Raw genomic sequence first — 16215 nt, 5'->3', positions numbered from 1 at the left:
ATCCCTAGTATTCGTGTAATTATTGTCCCTCACCCCCTATTATTCACGCTTTGCAATACTGAAATGTTCTTTCGTCATGCCAATAAAGCTGATTTGATTTGATTTGAGTGTGGGGGAGAGAGAGAGAAAGTGGGGGAGAGAGAGAGAGAGAGTGGGGGAGAGAGAGAGAGAGTGGGAGAGAGAGAGAGAGAGAGAGTGGGAGAGAGAGAGAGAGAGAGTGGGGGAGAGAGAGAGTGTGGGGGAGAGAAAGAGTGTGGGGGAGAGACAGAGTGGGGGAGAGAGAGAGAGTGGGGGAGAGAGAGAGAGAGAGTGGGGGAGAGAGAGAGAGAGAGTGGGGAGAGAGAGAGAGAGAGAGTGGGGGAGAGAGAGAGAGAGTGGGGGATAGAGAGAGAGTGGGGGATAGAGAGAGAGTGGGGGAGAGAGAGAGAGTGTGGGGGAGAGAGAGAGAGTGTGGGGAGAGAGAGAGAGTGTGGGGAAGGAGAGAGAGAGTGTGGGGGAGAGAGAGAGAGTGTGGGGGAAAGAGAGAGGAGAAACGGTGGGTGATACACAGAGTGGGGGGGTGACTGACCTGGGGGGGGTGACTGACCTGGGGGGGGGGTGACTGACTGGGGTGGGGTGACTGACTGGGGGGGGGGGGTTACTGACTGGGGGGGGTGACTGACTGGGGGGGGTGACTGACTGGGGGGGGTGACTGACTGGGGGGGGGACTGACTGGGGAGGGGGTTGACTGACTGGGGGGGGGTGACTGACTGGGGGGGTGACTGACTGGGGGGGGGCGTGACTGACTGGGGGGGTGACTGACTGGGGGGGTGACTGACTGGGTGGGTGACTGACTAGGTGGGTGACTGACTGGGGGGGTGACTGACTGGGGGGTGACAGACTGGGGGGTGTGACTGACTGGGGGGGGGGGGGTTACTGACTGGGGGGGTGACTGACTGGGGGGAGAGGTTACTGATTGGGGGGGAGAGGTTACTGATTGGTGGGAGAGGTTACTGATTGTGGGGGGAGGTTACTGTTTGGGGGGGTACCTCTGGTGTCACACACATACACATACTCCCATACACACACACACACACACACACACACACACCCCCGCACGCCAACCGGGCTGCAGCAGTGGTGACCTCCCGCCCCGGGCAGCGATCGGTGGATCGAGGGGAAGGGGACAGGAGCAGGGGAAGGGGACAGGAGCAGGAGGAGGGGAAGGGGACAAGAGCTGGGGACGGGGACAGGAGGAGGGGAAGGGGACAGGAGCAGGGGACAGGAGGAGGGGAAGGGGACAGGAGCAGGGGACAGGAGGTTGGGAGGGGACAGGAGAGCTGCCGCGGTGGGGTGTAAGGAGCCATGTGGGGACCAGGGGGATCGCAGGGAAGGAGCAGAGGGGCCGCAGCATGGCGAGTACTTATCCTCCAACAGATGTCCGGGCAGAAAGAATGGCTGCTCGTTGGGGGCGGGCTCATATAGAGCCTGGCCGCGCGCCCACAAGGCCTGGGAGCGCGCGCCAATCAGCAGTCAGGTAGGGGGAGTTTTTTTTGTTTTTTTTAGCGCGAGCAGGGAAAATTTAAAAAAAAACGTGTGCTGCTTGGGCCAATATTTACTCGCCCGGGGGATAAATCCACACGCCCCGGGCGTGTAAATGTATAGGATTGTCGAACACTGTATATATATATATATATATATATACAGTATATAGTTTTGAGCTCATTAAAATCGTAGGTTTTAAACAGAGCAATTGCAATGTAATGTAATCAGGTGTACTATCATTTGCATGTATTAAATCTCGCTGCTTCCTAATGTCTCAAGGTGGTTGTGTGGGTGACAGCACTGTCTCTGCCGTCTACATCTGACATGTGCATAAAATGACTGTGATAAGACCCCAGATTCCTTTATTTATTCTTTCCAAGGATGACAGGAATTCTTTATGACGTTTTCCCACTACATACAGTACAACTGAATAGATCTTTATTTCTAAGCCTTCCAGCTCAGAGGAATTTAAAGGAAGTCAATGGGTCTTGAAGAGCAGATGTTGGCAAGATGATCGTACTGTAAGTCAACAGGTTAAACAAGTGGGCTGTGTTAGTGTGCGTACACTGTATGCATCAATTTATATAGGCTGTGTTAGTGTGCGTACACTGTATGCATCAATTCATATAGGCTGTGTTAGTGTGCGGTACACTGTATGGATCAATTCATATAGGCTGTGTTAGTGTGCAGTACACTGTATGGATCAATTCATATACGCTGTGTTAGTGTGCAGTACACTGTGTGGATCAATTCATATAGGCTGTGTTAGTGTGCAGTACACTGTGTGGATCAATTCAGATAATGTGGAAACCCTATTAGTAAGTCACTAAATCACGTTCCTTTCCAGACATCAACATCAAACAAAGAGGGGAACTACATAGATGTAATGGTGTTATTTACTACATTACATCAGCACATACAGTACAGCTGTAATTTAGTTTATCTTTCCTGGAGTGCGGTTAGGAAGCCCGAGGTCAGAGCTAACTGGGAATACAGTCTCTGTGATCCTGCAGAGGACATCACACTAACCGATACCGAACCATTCACTCTCTGACAGAGACAGTTACATGAAGTAATGAATCCCTGGGATGTTAATTGATCATTAGGTTGAAAGATTGGGATATGAGAGTTCCAATAACATGTAAGTAGCACCTAACACTTTTTTTGCTTCTCAAACATAAGATGAGGATCCACAAACCAAACAGTATGAAAGATAAGGACAGAAGGTATACAATGTATTTACCTTACTCTTGAGAAAATAGTGCCAGTAAAGGAAGATAGAAAGAAAAGTATAACACAACTTTCAGCAAATTCACATCAACACAGATAAATATAAAAATAATAATAAAAAATCTTACAAGAAAAGCAAGATGAGAAAATTATATATTACAGGGGTGTTTTAGTAGGACAGTATACAAATATGTGCCTAGTAACCTTAACCAAACAAAACAGTAATAAACAGCAAAATTCATATTGGACAAATCAGTAAAAGGCGTGGCCTTTTAGGACCAGTTCCTGTCTACTTTTATTAAAATTAAAAAAACATGCTGAATTTTAAATATCAGATATTGATAAAGAACTACTATGCAAGAACAGACAGAAGTATCAAAGTCCAAAGCGGCACTCCAAAGATGGAGTGGACGATGGAAAGAGGCCCCAGTTAGCATGTGCACTCTGCTGGTAAAGTGTCAGAATGAATGTACTGGAATTGTATGAATTGATTTCGTGCAAATAAACAAAGGTAATGGGTCCCTGCCAAGGAAAATAAGTACCAGTAAATAATGTGCATAAAAATACTTTAATGGGGTCACATAGACTAAATAAAATGCATGGGACATTGGGCTGAAACATAGAGGAACGGACAAAACATAAAACAGGAATGGCCCAGATAAGGTTATTGCTGAGCCTTTCCTACAGCTAAAATAAGCCATGAGCCTGATACTGTATGTATGGTCTCACTTCACACAGTATTAGGTTCCCCTGTGGGGTACAACGAACCCCTATTGCTAGGTGCTGGTAACAAAACTGGTGTCTCAGGTAGTGGTCACAGAGGCGGCATGGCGGAGGTGCAGTAAATTGATTACCAAATAGTTTGAAGGTATTGATTAAAGTTGGCACCTATATGCAGCACTAAAGTAGTATCAGCTAAAATCGCTCTGTTTATCGGGATAAATATTGAATGGACAGGTAGTGGGGGGAAAGAAATTATCCCAAATCTCTTGCCCTAATACCTGAATCTAGTAGAGCGGATCTAGGTAGTGCTCCGAGGACCCCTGAATTATCGTGATCAAGTAGTGCGGGTCCCAGATAGCGAGCAAAAACTCAAAGCTGAGTAAAACCGTTGTGTCAACATTACTGTAAGGGCCCGGTGAGCTGACAGAAGTGACATCAGCAGACGTACCCGACATACCTTTTGCGTAGATGGTAGGCAGGGGGTATTGTATAGGGCCTATCACATCTCATTTGACCCCAAGAAGCTGTCGGATCAACATCTCCTGGACCTATTGGATTACAAAGAAGAGAAGAAAGAAGGAAGCAAAGAAAGGAAATAAGACTCACCCGGGGCCTACAGTACTCTGCAATCATCTGAGGATCATGGACTTCTTTGCATCATGCTGATGAGGATCATTGCATCGTGGGGCAAGATTTGGTGCTGCAGTTGGATGAGAAGGGGGAATTTTCACACTGGCAATGGTAAGAAAAACATTGATTGGATTTTATTTAAATTGTGTATTTTTATTTTAGGATGCCCATTGACTGGCAATGTATTTATCTATGTCCCTTTCAAGTTATAGATAAGTACAGTTACAATCAATGCATTTTTGGCAAATGTTTGTTTTTATTTCATTGTAATGTATTTTTTTTTAGGTTGCCCATTCACTGCCATTGTGGCAATCCATGCCCATTTGTGCCCATTTTGTGGGCATGGTTCACTACAGTAACAATCAATTGGTTTATTGGCATTTTTTTTAATGTAATGCATTGTGGTTCTTTTTAATTTTTAGGTTGCCCATTCATTGCCATTGTTGCAATCCATGACCATATTGTGGGCATGGTTTACAACAGTAAAAATCAATGGATAGAATACGTGGGGCGTGGGTGTAGTTGCCCAGGGATGTTGGTTTGCCTCCCAGGTGAGTAGTGGGAGGGGAGGTTAATGCAGTTCTGAGGCAATGAATGAGTTAAGGCAATGAAGGGGTTAAGCCACAGTACCTGGTTTATTGGGGGTAGAGTGGGTGGGTGAAGGGATAGTTGCCCCAGGGTGGGTAATTAGGCCGCTATCCACCTCAGAGGCCTAACCACCCACTCCTCTACCCCCAATAAACCAGGTACTCTAGCTTAACCCCTTCATTGCCTTTAGATTCTCCCGCATCACGTGACCGGGACATTCAAACAATGCAGGGAGCTACTGGCACTCCATACCGGGGCCTGTAACTCATGGAAGCACGGGGACCTTGGGGTTGAAATGAATGCAGTTCAGCTCCGGAGACCCCCTGCTTCAATACTAATAAAATAACATAAAAGCAGCGCGATCGCCTGTTAGAGGCGCGCAGGTAGAGTGACTGATTCCGTATCACTCTTACTGCGCATCTCTTACAGACAGGTGCAGCCCGGTAGGTTTCACACAGTGCGAGTCCCATTCAGATGCTGGGACCCCCGCTGTGTTAATCCGATGTGCCATAAATCTTGCCGCTGGGATTCTGCGCGCACAGATTAAAAATAAAAAAAACATGACCATAGCGGATTTCGTGAGAGCAGCTTGACCAACCATAGCGCTGCATCTGTAAATTGCCAAGATAATATCGGCATCCCACATCTGATCAGTATCCATACAGTATATATCTCACATTCATGTTGATAGGGGCGGGGAAGGTTCATAAACAACCTGTTTGGCTTCATTAGATCCCATCCCATCGGGAGGTGGAGGAGGTCTACTGACGCGAAACTCTCTGCTCCTTTGCCCATGTTTTGGGCCACTCCCGCACTGCTCTCTGATTCCCACATCCCTGCACACTCTGACATCTCTGCAGCTCGTTACGCCTGCAAACATCTTGTATACCTTGGCATGGAAGGTTCCAGGGTGCAACATGGCTGGGGCCAGGCAATGAGACTTTCCTTTGACAATATTGCAATTAGTATGTAACTAGATACGGTGATGTGGTGTGATACAGTACATGCATGAAGCAGTATTAACCCTAGAATGTTTCATATCCTAGGGGTACCCAATGTTCCCGTCGATGAGCATGTTGCTGTGCTCATAAATTATTATAATAAATGAGTTCCATGAACTCATATCTGTATTTTGTTAAATTAATCCTTTATTTATTTATTTGTTTTTAAAAAGGAGGCAAATGGTTTTTGGTTTCGAAAAATTAAAAAGCTGTCCCAAGTAGAATACTGCATTTAAAGCTGAAGCTGATAATGGCCTCTGAGTATATACAACATGATTAACAGTACATTCTAAAAACGGTAACCTGGGGAAATCAGAGACACCGTACCAGGTTAGTATAAATTGAAACTGCAGAGCCGGTTTCTGTAGAACAAGATAATTGATGGCCTTCCCCAGTTAATGTAGGATGCTAGAGTACAAAACAAATAAGTCTAGCACCGCCATCTATTCTACCAGTAATACTCCCAGCAAAATAGACGACAAACAAGTGACATTTGTCAAATGACTTTAACAACATTAGATCTCCCTCAAGCCGAGATGCAAGAAGACACTTTATAGCACAAAGCAAATGAATCAGAAGATGCATCCATCATGACCACATGTAATATATACACACACACACACACACACACACACACACACACACACACACACACACACACACACACACACACACACACACACACACACACACACACACACACACACACACACACACACACACACACACACACGAGGGTATTTGCTCAGTGATGGCATTTGCTTAATGTAGCTACAGTACAGAATAATTGTTTCCTGCTTTGCCAGCCACCCACTCCTTTCTGTGCTATTTGCTCCCAGCCACAATTTTTCGGTTAATCTCTCCAGGGAGCAGCTATGGAGATTAGTGAACTAAGCATTTTGTGAACTTTCTTAATACCAGTTTATGGAAGTTAAAATACCAGCCTACCTAAGGCATATACAGACGTGCATGAATTGGACAAATGTCATATACTTCTTTGAAGCCTACAATTGCAGCACGTTATGCATATAGTTGAAGTAAGAAAGACGGAGAATAAAAAAAAATGGCAATCAACATCTTTGATACAGTGATACAGAACTTTCTAATCCAGGGTCTCCAAACTTTTCTATAATGAGAGCTGTGACGGGCAAGGGTAACCTGGGTTCATAATAAAGGTTACGCCCTCTGGTTGCCCTCTGGGTCCCTGGCAGCTTTCTAGCACTATAAGCCAGGGGCCAGGTATCTTTACATGCAAAGTTAAAGTGCCCCTGCTTTTCCACTTTCCATGTTCCCTTTACCCCAGACTCATGAAACTTGCTGTGTATAAGTTTTTGGTGGGATATTGGGGTAAATATACAATTATTTTGTTTGCAGGAGTTCGGGGTCCGGAGCTACCAGTAGTACCTTAATTCTACACGGCGAGCAGGCATGATTTGTCGGTACACGAGCAGAATTACACCGGGGCTGTCCAGCGTCCTCCAGACTCCTGGTTTTCGAACTCCGATAACTCACTCCTATGTCCCTTACAGTCATGAGTCTCGCCAAGGTGCCCCATGTATTAAAATATGTTTCCCAATGTTTGATACATTTATTATAAGGCTCTATGCATCCAGTTAAGGTGCCAGCAAGTCTGCATAGAGTCCACCGTTCAAAGGGGAGAGGATGTTCAGAGGTGTGAAAATGTGTGGTGGGCAAGGAAAATGCAAATTGTCAGGTCTGCACTACAAAGGGCACCCCATGGGGACATCTTTTGTGGTTGCCAGACCAGGTGGAGCCGGCCCGGAGGAAACAATGAGTTAGCTAAAAAGGATGCAGCCATAGAGTCTTCTCCCCCTGGGCTAAAATCATATTTCCCGCTCACCTTGGCTTTTCGAGCCTGCTTGGCACGCCTACTACTCTCACGTCAGCCGGGGATGAGCCCCTCTTTCTATTGGCTGGCGGGGAGGAATTCCCACGCTCCGATTGGCTGCTCCTTCCCCCTTCATTTCGGGGGATAGCCCAGCAGACTGTATGTAAGGTGTTGACCAAGAGAGCGGGTGTGCGCAACCAATGACTTAAGTCAATGAAGCTAGGGCGGGCTTTTCAAAGCTGCTCTGTTCGAAATAGCAGAACAACCGGCTTCATTTTGAAGCCTGAAAAGTTTACCTCGCAGAGACAAAGTCAGACGCGAGGAGCAAGTTGTCAGAATTGAACATGGCGACCGCGGCGGGGAACTGACGCTGAAAAGAGGACCAGAGGAACCGGGTGTATATCCCAGTCAGCGTACGCTCATCCAAGCGGGTGCCCTGCGCCTTGGAAAGCATAGATTGTTGCCCCCAGGCCACCAGTAAGTGTATTTTTAACAGTTTCTTGTGTATCTCTTCTTGTTGTACGTGGGTTTACCTACTGTAAATAAATCACAATTTGTTTTTACTATCTTGTTTTGCCTAATGCATGATCCCGGTAATATATAAATGGTGTTAAAAGTACCTGGTCTCCCGTGACAAGAGCTACTTCTGATTAATGAAAATGTATCCTGAGCTACTAAAACATATATTGAAAATGTGCGGATTAGATAAGGGCCCATATAAACCAGGAAACTCCCACGCTGCCCCTGGAGAACCCCAGTCCAGCGGGTTTCATAGGTCACCATTAAATGGTCCATTTGCACCCTTGTATTAATTAATAATGGATACCGAGATAATAATTAATAGCTGTTTCAGCTGAATTACGAAAACATATGTAAAATCGAGGAAAAATGATCTTTACCTTTATTTCAATGTGTTTGCTCCTAACTGCATGTCTGAAATGGCAGGCATAATTTCAGGGCTGGGGGCTTCGGCGTAAGAGACACGAGCGCACATACCTGGGCTCCGACCTGCTGCCCGCCCCCACCTTCCCTGTGCACCTAGTTCACCGGCTGCTCTGGCACCATCGCTCCAGACGGGGCGCCGGGGGGGGGGGGGGGCTAGGTACCGGCTGCTCGGGATCGACGAGTTGGAGACTAATCTATGAATCTAATGTATGGTATTTATTGCATTCCCTGTTTATTTCAATAATAAATGCCAATACAAAGCTCTTCCGACAGGTCTATCATGTTCTTTGTGGGTTTTGAAAATTATCGAATAAAAATTGGTTCTAAAAAAAGTTATGTGCTAAACAGGCAGAAGAAACGAAACATTATCCTTGATTAGCCAGATGTTTGCTTTGAAAGTTGCTTGACATCTACTGGATGGTTGCTGGGAGCTGATAACGTTCTGTAAGAAGAGACAATGCTTTTGCACGTGGGAAAGATAGGTTCAGTTCTGCACGAGGAGTCAGACCTGGAGAATGATTGTAAAACGGGAAATAACCCCCTTACAAAAATTGGAAGCCCTTTTATTGACTTGCAGAAATTTTAATTGTTCGTTTTTGGAATTTTCCTTGGAATTTTATTAAAGGAATTTTTCATGAGCTAGAGGAATAAAAAAAACAATCCTAAAAGCAATGATACCTCCTGCAGAGTTAGGCGCCTCAGTGTCTGGAATGAACAATGGCTCTGCTTTTGCAATACATGCTCCCCTAACCTGAGTCTGCACCCTTCCCCACTTCCCTAGTGTTCCCAAGCATGTCACCTAGACAGAACTAAAGATTGACCAATAATTCATTGACCGGGCTCAGTGGATTACCGGCCAGCACCATACAGTGAAGCCTGACAAGCAACAAGCAGACTTTAACCGTTACTATGCATGCCAGGCTGCCCCTACCATCACACCTGTCCCCCTCAAGATGAGAACTCCGGGATAGTAACCCAGATGGGTATAAGAAGATGACCATGTCTTTGGGGATATGTATCAAGTGTTGCAAACTAAAGCATTTCTCCAAAACCAGCACCAGTTGCATCATTTTTTAGTCTGAGTGTATCACGTTGCTCTGCTCCATGGTGCAGTTTTCCTCAATCGTTGCACTAAATAAATCCACCATATTTAGGTTGCATTGGCCTCTGGTCAATAGAGATCTGCATGACATGGAAGAAGCAGCCGCTGAAAGATTCACACATATGACGCTGCTCTCAAAGTGACGCAGTGGCAAATATTTGCTCTGTTTATGGGGCAAATTCCAAAACTTTTAATATCACTTTTGGTTCTTCAAAACTCAGTCACATATCTAACTTGTCATTCCTTCTAATGTTATAAGTCTCTGACACACACGTGCCAAGGGCTTATGGTGGAAAAAGTTTGGAGGGGCCCCCAAAAAAGTCTACTAGGGCTTGCACTCATTCATATATACACATGCATCCCGGCAGTTACTGCCCCCCCCCCCCTACAGTCACACAGGCCCCCATCCCTCCCACAGTTCCACTGCTCCCCCCTTACCTGCAGTCCCACTGCCCCACCACACCTCGCAGTTTCATCTGCCCCCCCCCCCTCCTGCAGTCACCAGCACTCCTGCAGTTACTGGCCCTCCTGCAGTCACCGGCCCTCCTGCAGTTACTGGCCCTCCTGCAGTCACCGGCCCTCCTGCATGTATTGGGGCTTTTTTATATATGCATTGGGTTTTTTAGATGCATTGGTGTCTCTTATATGTATGTATGTACATCTTTATTTATATAGTGCCAAAAGTGTACTCAGCGCTTCACAAAGAATACAATTGGAAAGGAAATCCTTGCCCCGAAGAGTTTGCTATCTAAGTGGTATGATGGGAGACTTGCAGAGAGTAGGTGAGGGAGTCAGTGCTGTAGATGGCAGTGATTGGCCACAATGGGTGGTAGGAGTGACTGTAGGTGTGGGACAATAGCCATAAGTGACGGCTATTGGGATGATTGAATTGTGGGGTGGGTTTTAAGGTTAGTCAGTATGAAATCAGAAGGTTAACACCATTTGCAGGGTAAGAGATGGCAGAGAGGCGTGGGTGAGAGCAGGTGTGTATGTCTGGGTTCAGGATTAGGAGTGATCCCTGTCACGAGAGACCAGGCATTTACACCTTTTTACCAGGATCATTCATTGAGCAAAACATGTAAGTGAAATAAATTGTGAATGTATTCGCATAAATAGGCAAACACACAATGGAACACAAAATACAGTCGAAAAGCACACTTACTGGGGGCCTGGGGTCCAAAACTATACTTTCCTAGTTGTAGGGCACTCTAAATATGAGTTTTTCTTTGACCGAGAGTTAGCACCAAACGTCCTGGAACTAAAATCGGCTGGAAATCCCAACCGCGACCACTGCGTTCATTTCTAAGAACTTGGGCGCAAAAAGCTGGACTTAGAATATTTTCCGGGCAGACTTTTCTGAAGCCGGTGCTCCGCTATTCATGCAAGAGCACTTTCAAAAAGCCCGCCTGTCTTCTGGTGCTGAGAATCTCTCGATTGATTGGCTGAGAGGTTTCTTATAGTATGTTGGAGTTCATTCACAAAATACTACAGCCAATCAGAGCGTGGAAACTTTCTTGTTAGCCAATCAGAGCAAAGCCGGTATGGAAAGACGGGTTAGCGGGGAATCTGAATCTGCCAAGGAACATGCGCAAGTTTGCCACCTTGTTCCCTTGCTATTCCCCGCTGGGTCAGGCTCCTCCAGGTCTGATAGGACAAATAGTAGCCCGGACGACTGCCATTCATCCCAGGACATGGGTACTTGAGCCCTTCCCTGCTACCCAAATGGCTTTCACATCTTAGGCATCCTCTGGTGGCTTTCATCTCCGATGTACAGCAGACTTTTTGGCCCCAACTTGGTAGCCCTGGCAGCCTGTCGGAACATTGGTTCTGAAAGTCCCAGCTCATATACAGTGCACAATAGTATATAACATATTAAACCCAATATTAATAAAATATACTTTTAATACATCCTAAGTCTCTGGGTATGGGGAATAGAATAGAAAGCTGCACTTTATTTTCTACTAGCCTATATTCCCCACACACTGTCTAAGAAACTTAGACTGGGCTCTGTGTCCCCTCACAACCTTATAATTATGGTTGGCGTGTCCACGAACCCCAATACAGGGCTACATGGGCATTCACTGGGAATCCCCCTTAACCTAGGGACCCCTTATAGTTACTGGGACACTTTGCATCCCTTTGCCCCATTTACTTTTCTGGGCTGTGCTGAAGCAGGGAACCCTAGCGGTCAGTCGGGCAAGCGTTTTCAAGGAGATATTGCCGGGACAATGTGCCTACATGTATCCAGGAATCATAAATGATTCCTGGGTACATTTTTAGGGGAACCGACAACTTCGGACCCCAACTACCTGGGCACAATCTGACAACAATTTCTCAGCAAAACTCCCATTGAAACACATGTCCTAGCAATCCCTGCTTACTGGCATCCCTGAAACTCATACAATTCTTTATTACCGCTCATTACAGTTTATGCACAAACAGTTAATGGGCTCAAGAGCTGACACTCAACCCCAATATTCGGATTAGGGGTAACCATTCATGGCCTTTATTGAGAGCCTGGTTACCCCCTTACCCCCTTACCCCCTTACCATCACAATCCCAGCAGCAGGAAGGAGTAGATAGAGGGTGTGGATAGAGGATTTGTGTGGGTGCTTTTTATTGAGGGGTAAAGAAGTTGTTGGGAGAGAGGTGTAGAAATAATGGTGCAGTGTGTCACGGGGGACCAGGTATTTACACATTTATACCGGGATCATATCACTGAGCAAAGCCAATAAGTAAAATAATTTGCGATTTATTCCGTAGAAACAGGCAAACACACATTGGATTACAATAGGCAGAAGAAAAATACACTTACTGGGGGTTTGGGGTTGAAACACTGACATTCCTGGTTGAAATAAAGTCTTTAGATAGTCCGTTGCTTGACCGGGGCTTAGCCCAAAAAGTTCTGGAGCTCAAATCGGCATAAACCTCCGTATGCCATCTTGCCTACTTGTCATGCAGAGCCCCCGTGCGTCTCAGTCTAGGGAGGTGACTGCTTGATCAGATGGCCTCACATACTCCCAGGATTTGGACACTTAACTCAGCTATCCTGTTTAGATAGCTTTCACACCCCTTGCAGCTAGCAGGACTTTGACTACGGACCTGGGATTAGACTCACTGGCACCAAAAGCACAGGTGGCCCTTTTGCCCCCCATCCTCCCCCCCTCCCACCCACCCTCTGTCCCTAGGATGATAGATCCTGCCTGGTTTAATGTATAAAGTTTAAAATATTTTAAAACACTACTGCTTAAAGCTGCAGTTCAGTCAATATCCTGCATGTGTGTTTTTTTTTAATAAATCAGTTCTGTAGTAAGAAAAAATACTTTTAGCATTTTCTGTTTTAAAAAACAACAACTTTGAAAGACCAATTTTCTCGTATTCTATTTTAACAAGCATTTGCTAAGGCACTGCCCCTTCGTGTCCTGTCACAAGCCCTGGCACACCCCTTTGTCAGCCCTGCCCTCCCTCTTGCACATGTCAGTGCAGGAGTGCTCATGAGTATTCATGAGCTTCCACTGACTGACAGAAGCAGATGAAAAACATATGCCATATCTAAAGATGTCACCAAATTTCGCCGATCAATACATGGAGAACGAATTGACTGGCAGCTATACAGTTCTTTAGGTAATTAGAGATTGCCCACATGAAACTATTGAATTAAAAAAATTAATTAAAAAAAAAAAAAAAAAGACTGAACTGCAGCTTTAATAAAATATACTTTCATACATTCTGCTGCTAAAATGTGTTACAGTCCTTTGGTGTATGAAATAGAGTATAAAAACTAAACTGTTCCCCTTACACTCGCCTTTATTTCTCCCACACTGCAAACTAGACTTTTAAACATTTTTACTTTACTTCTAAAACTCTCACAGCCTTATCTTAATAAAATCCTGCACAGTTTTATAAATGACTGTAGTATTCCTAAACCCCTATACCAGAGCCAGGCAACCATACTAACATGCCTGATACACTTTATTAAAAAATATCCTAAAGTCCTTTTGGTGGGAGCGATGGAGGGGAAACCAAACTGTTTTTCTTCCCCAGCCACATCCCTGACCCTCTGCAAACAAACTTCTTATTTTAATAAAACTCTCTCCGCCTTATCCTTCGCTGGAATATCCCGTAAACTCCTTATATCAGAAATAGAGTGACCTGGGCCAGAGCTGGGCAGCCCCTCCTGTTATATTAGGGACCCCTTGACTGTTTCCGGTACCCTTTTCCTCCTTGTGCCTCCTTTTACCTTTTCTGGTCTATGCTGAAGCAGGACCTCCTAGTGGTGAGTCGCAAGAACGCTTTTCATGGTAGAGTTCTGACCGGAGCACTGCGCTTCAATGTAGCCGGGAATCTAACCTGATCCCTGGGTACGTTTTTGGGGTCTCCAGTAACTTTGGAACCCCGCTACCTAGCCGCAATCTGAAAGAAGTTTCTCCGTCAAACCTCCCCTGAAACTCACAGCCTGGCCGTCTCCACTTGCTAGCACTCCTGGAAAGGGTAAAACATGCAGAATTGCAATTGTCTCATATTTTATTACATGGTTCAGTAATGCATGCACAATACACAGGTCCAAGACCTGACACTCTAGGACCCCCAAAACACAGTTCAGGGGGAACCAAGTGGGTTTAACTTTTATTATAAAGCCTGGTTACCCCCTCACCGTCACACAGTGTATGGGCACAGATATAGGTGGAAGGGGGGAGAGATGAAGAAATGTGGATAGGAGGGGACTGGGGAAGTTGCAGAGAACAGAAATGTTCACAAAGGAGTAAGAAAACAGAAAAAGCAATAGGGAGGGCATAGTGAGATGCAGGAGGAGAAGCTTCCCAGGTATTTGAGGTTAAGTAGAGTACAAATAATCACAGCATTTAGAAAGTACATTTCTCACAGTTGCAAAGTTGCTGTTGTGCAGAGTCCAGATTTTCTTGTATTCTTTATCTCCAATTTCATCTCCAAAATTAACTCCACTGACACTTTATATGTGACACGTAAGATGTTACACAGCCAGCCATATGGCCCAGCCAAGATAGACTGGCTTAAGTACTCTATACACAATCACTTGACTAATAATTAAGGGAGAGGTTTGCCTAATCAACTCACAGAAACAAACCAAATAGTTGTTAATTAGATTTAAGTTCTGTTGCAATTGATAGAAGTATACTGTATATCTTACTATATATTTCTGAAAGCGTCATATGTTTCCATGTCTGAATGTGTCTCCCTATGTCCCTCCCTGTGTCCTTAGCGGCAATACCATTGGACCTTGGGCCAGGCCAATGAGATTACTCCCTTGGCCCTCCCGCCCCCGCACACCTCTCATTGGCCTGAGGCGGAGTGACGGGCCAAAGGAGAGACGGAGAGACACACACACGCGCACACACCTCTTCCTCACCCCCGAGGCCAGCCCCCCCCCCCTCACCCAAACCTCACCTCCCCCCCCTCCATCATCACCCCCCCCTCACCCGCAACTCACCTCCCCTCGCGGCGCCCTGCTTGGCCGCGCAGGTGGGGAGTTTAGCGCCGCCGCCGCTCCCATCACCTCACAACCCTCAGGGGCGACGCAGCAGCCCTACCGCCTCCTTCCACCCTCCTCACAGCCTGCAAACCTGCCTGGCCGCGCACTGCGGGACCTGCCAGCGGGAGGAGCAGGGCAGTGGCGGCCGCGGCGGGGACACCTCACCACGTGACTCCCACCCACCTCCCCAAATATTCCACTACGGCCGCCGCGTGAGGTATGGGGGGGGGGAAGGGAATGGCGTGCTGCCCGCTATCTTCAAGCCGCCACGTGAGGTATGGGGGGGGAGTTGGAGGGAATGGTGTGCCGCCCGCTATCTTCATGCCCCCAAAGCCGCCGCATGTGGGGGGGGGGGGGGTGGGGGTGTGATGCCGGCCTGAAACTAGCTTCATGCCGCAGTGGGGGGGTAAGATGCAGGGGGGAAATGCAGGCCTGCCCGCCCGCTATCTTAAGGCCTCCGCCTGAGGTATGGGGGCTGCGGGGGGCGGGGGTAGTGGAGATGTCACTAAATAACCCACCCACCTAGTCACTAAATAAAAGTCACTAAATAAAAGTCACTAAATAACCCACCCACCCAGTCACTAAATAACCCACCCAGTCACTAAATAACCCACCCAGTCACTAAATAACAGTCACTAAATAAAAGTCACTAAATAACCCAAAGTCACTAAATTGCCTTTCACCCCCCCCTTGCCCCCCCCCTTGCCCCTGCCTCCCCCCCTTGCCCTGCCTCCCCCCCTCCCTTGCCTTCCTCCCCCTTGCCCCTGCCTCCCCCCCCCCTTGCCCCTGCCTTCCACCCCCCCTACATACACAGGGGAGACAGGTGAGGATATATTGGTAGCCGGGCCATGATTTACTTGGGGGCGCCCCCTTGGGAGGTGTCTCCTTGTACCTCGAACCGGTTTTCCAGTACCCCACTCCCCTTGTTAGTATCGGAGATACCCATATATTGCCTTATTACCTGCATCACCTATATACCGGCGTCAAACCTTCTTTCCTAAACACACTCCATAGTGCCTGGTAGTGGCCTCGATAATTGGGGTTACCCTATTTTTTCCATTATCCTCATGATACTTTCTGGGATGCTGCTTGGGCTACCCATTTATCTCTTTGG

Source organism: Ascaphus truei, chromosome 4, assembly GCF_040206685.1.
Source record: "Ascaphus truei isolate aAscTru1 chromosome 4, aAscTru1.hap1, whole genome shotgun sequence".
Taxonomy (NCBI): domain Eukaryota; kingdom Metazoa; phylum Chordata; class Amphibia; order Anura; family Ascaphidae; genus Ascaphus; species Ascaphus truei.
Note: the sequence above shows the minus strand (reverse complement) of the source record.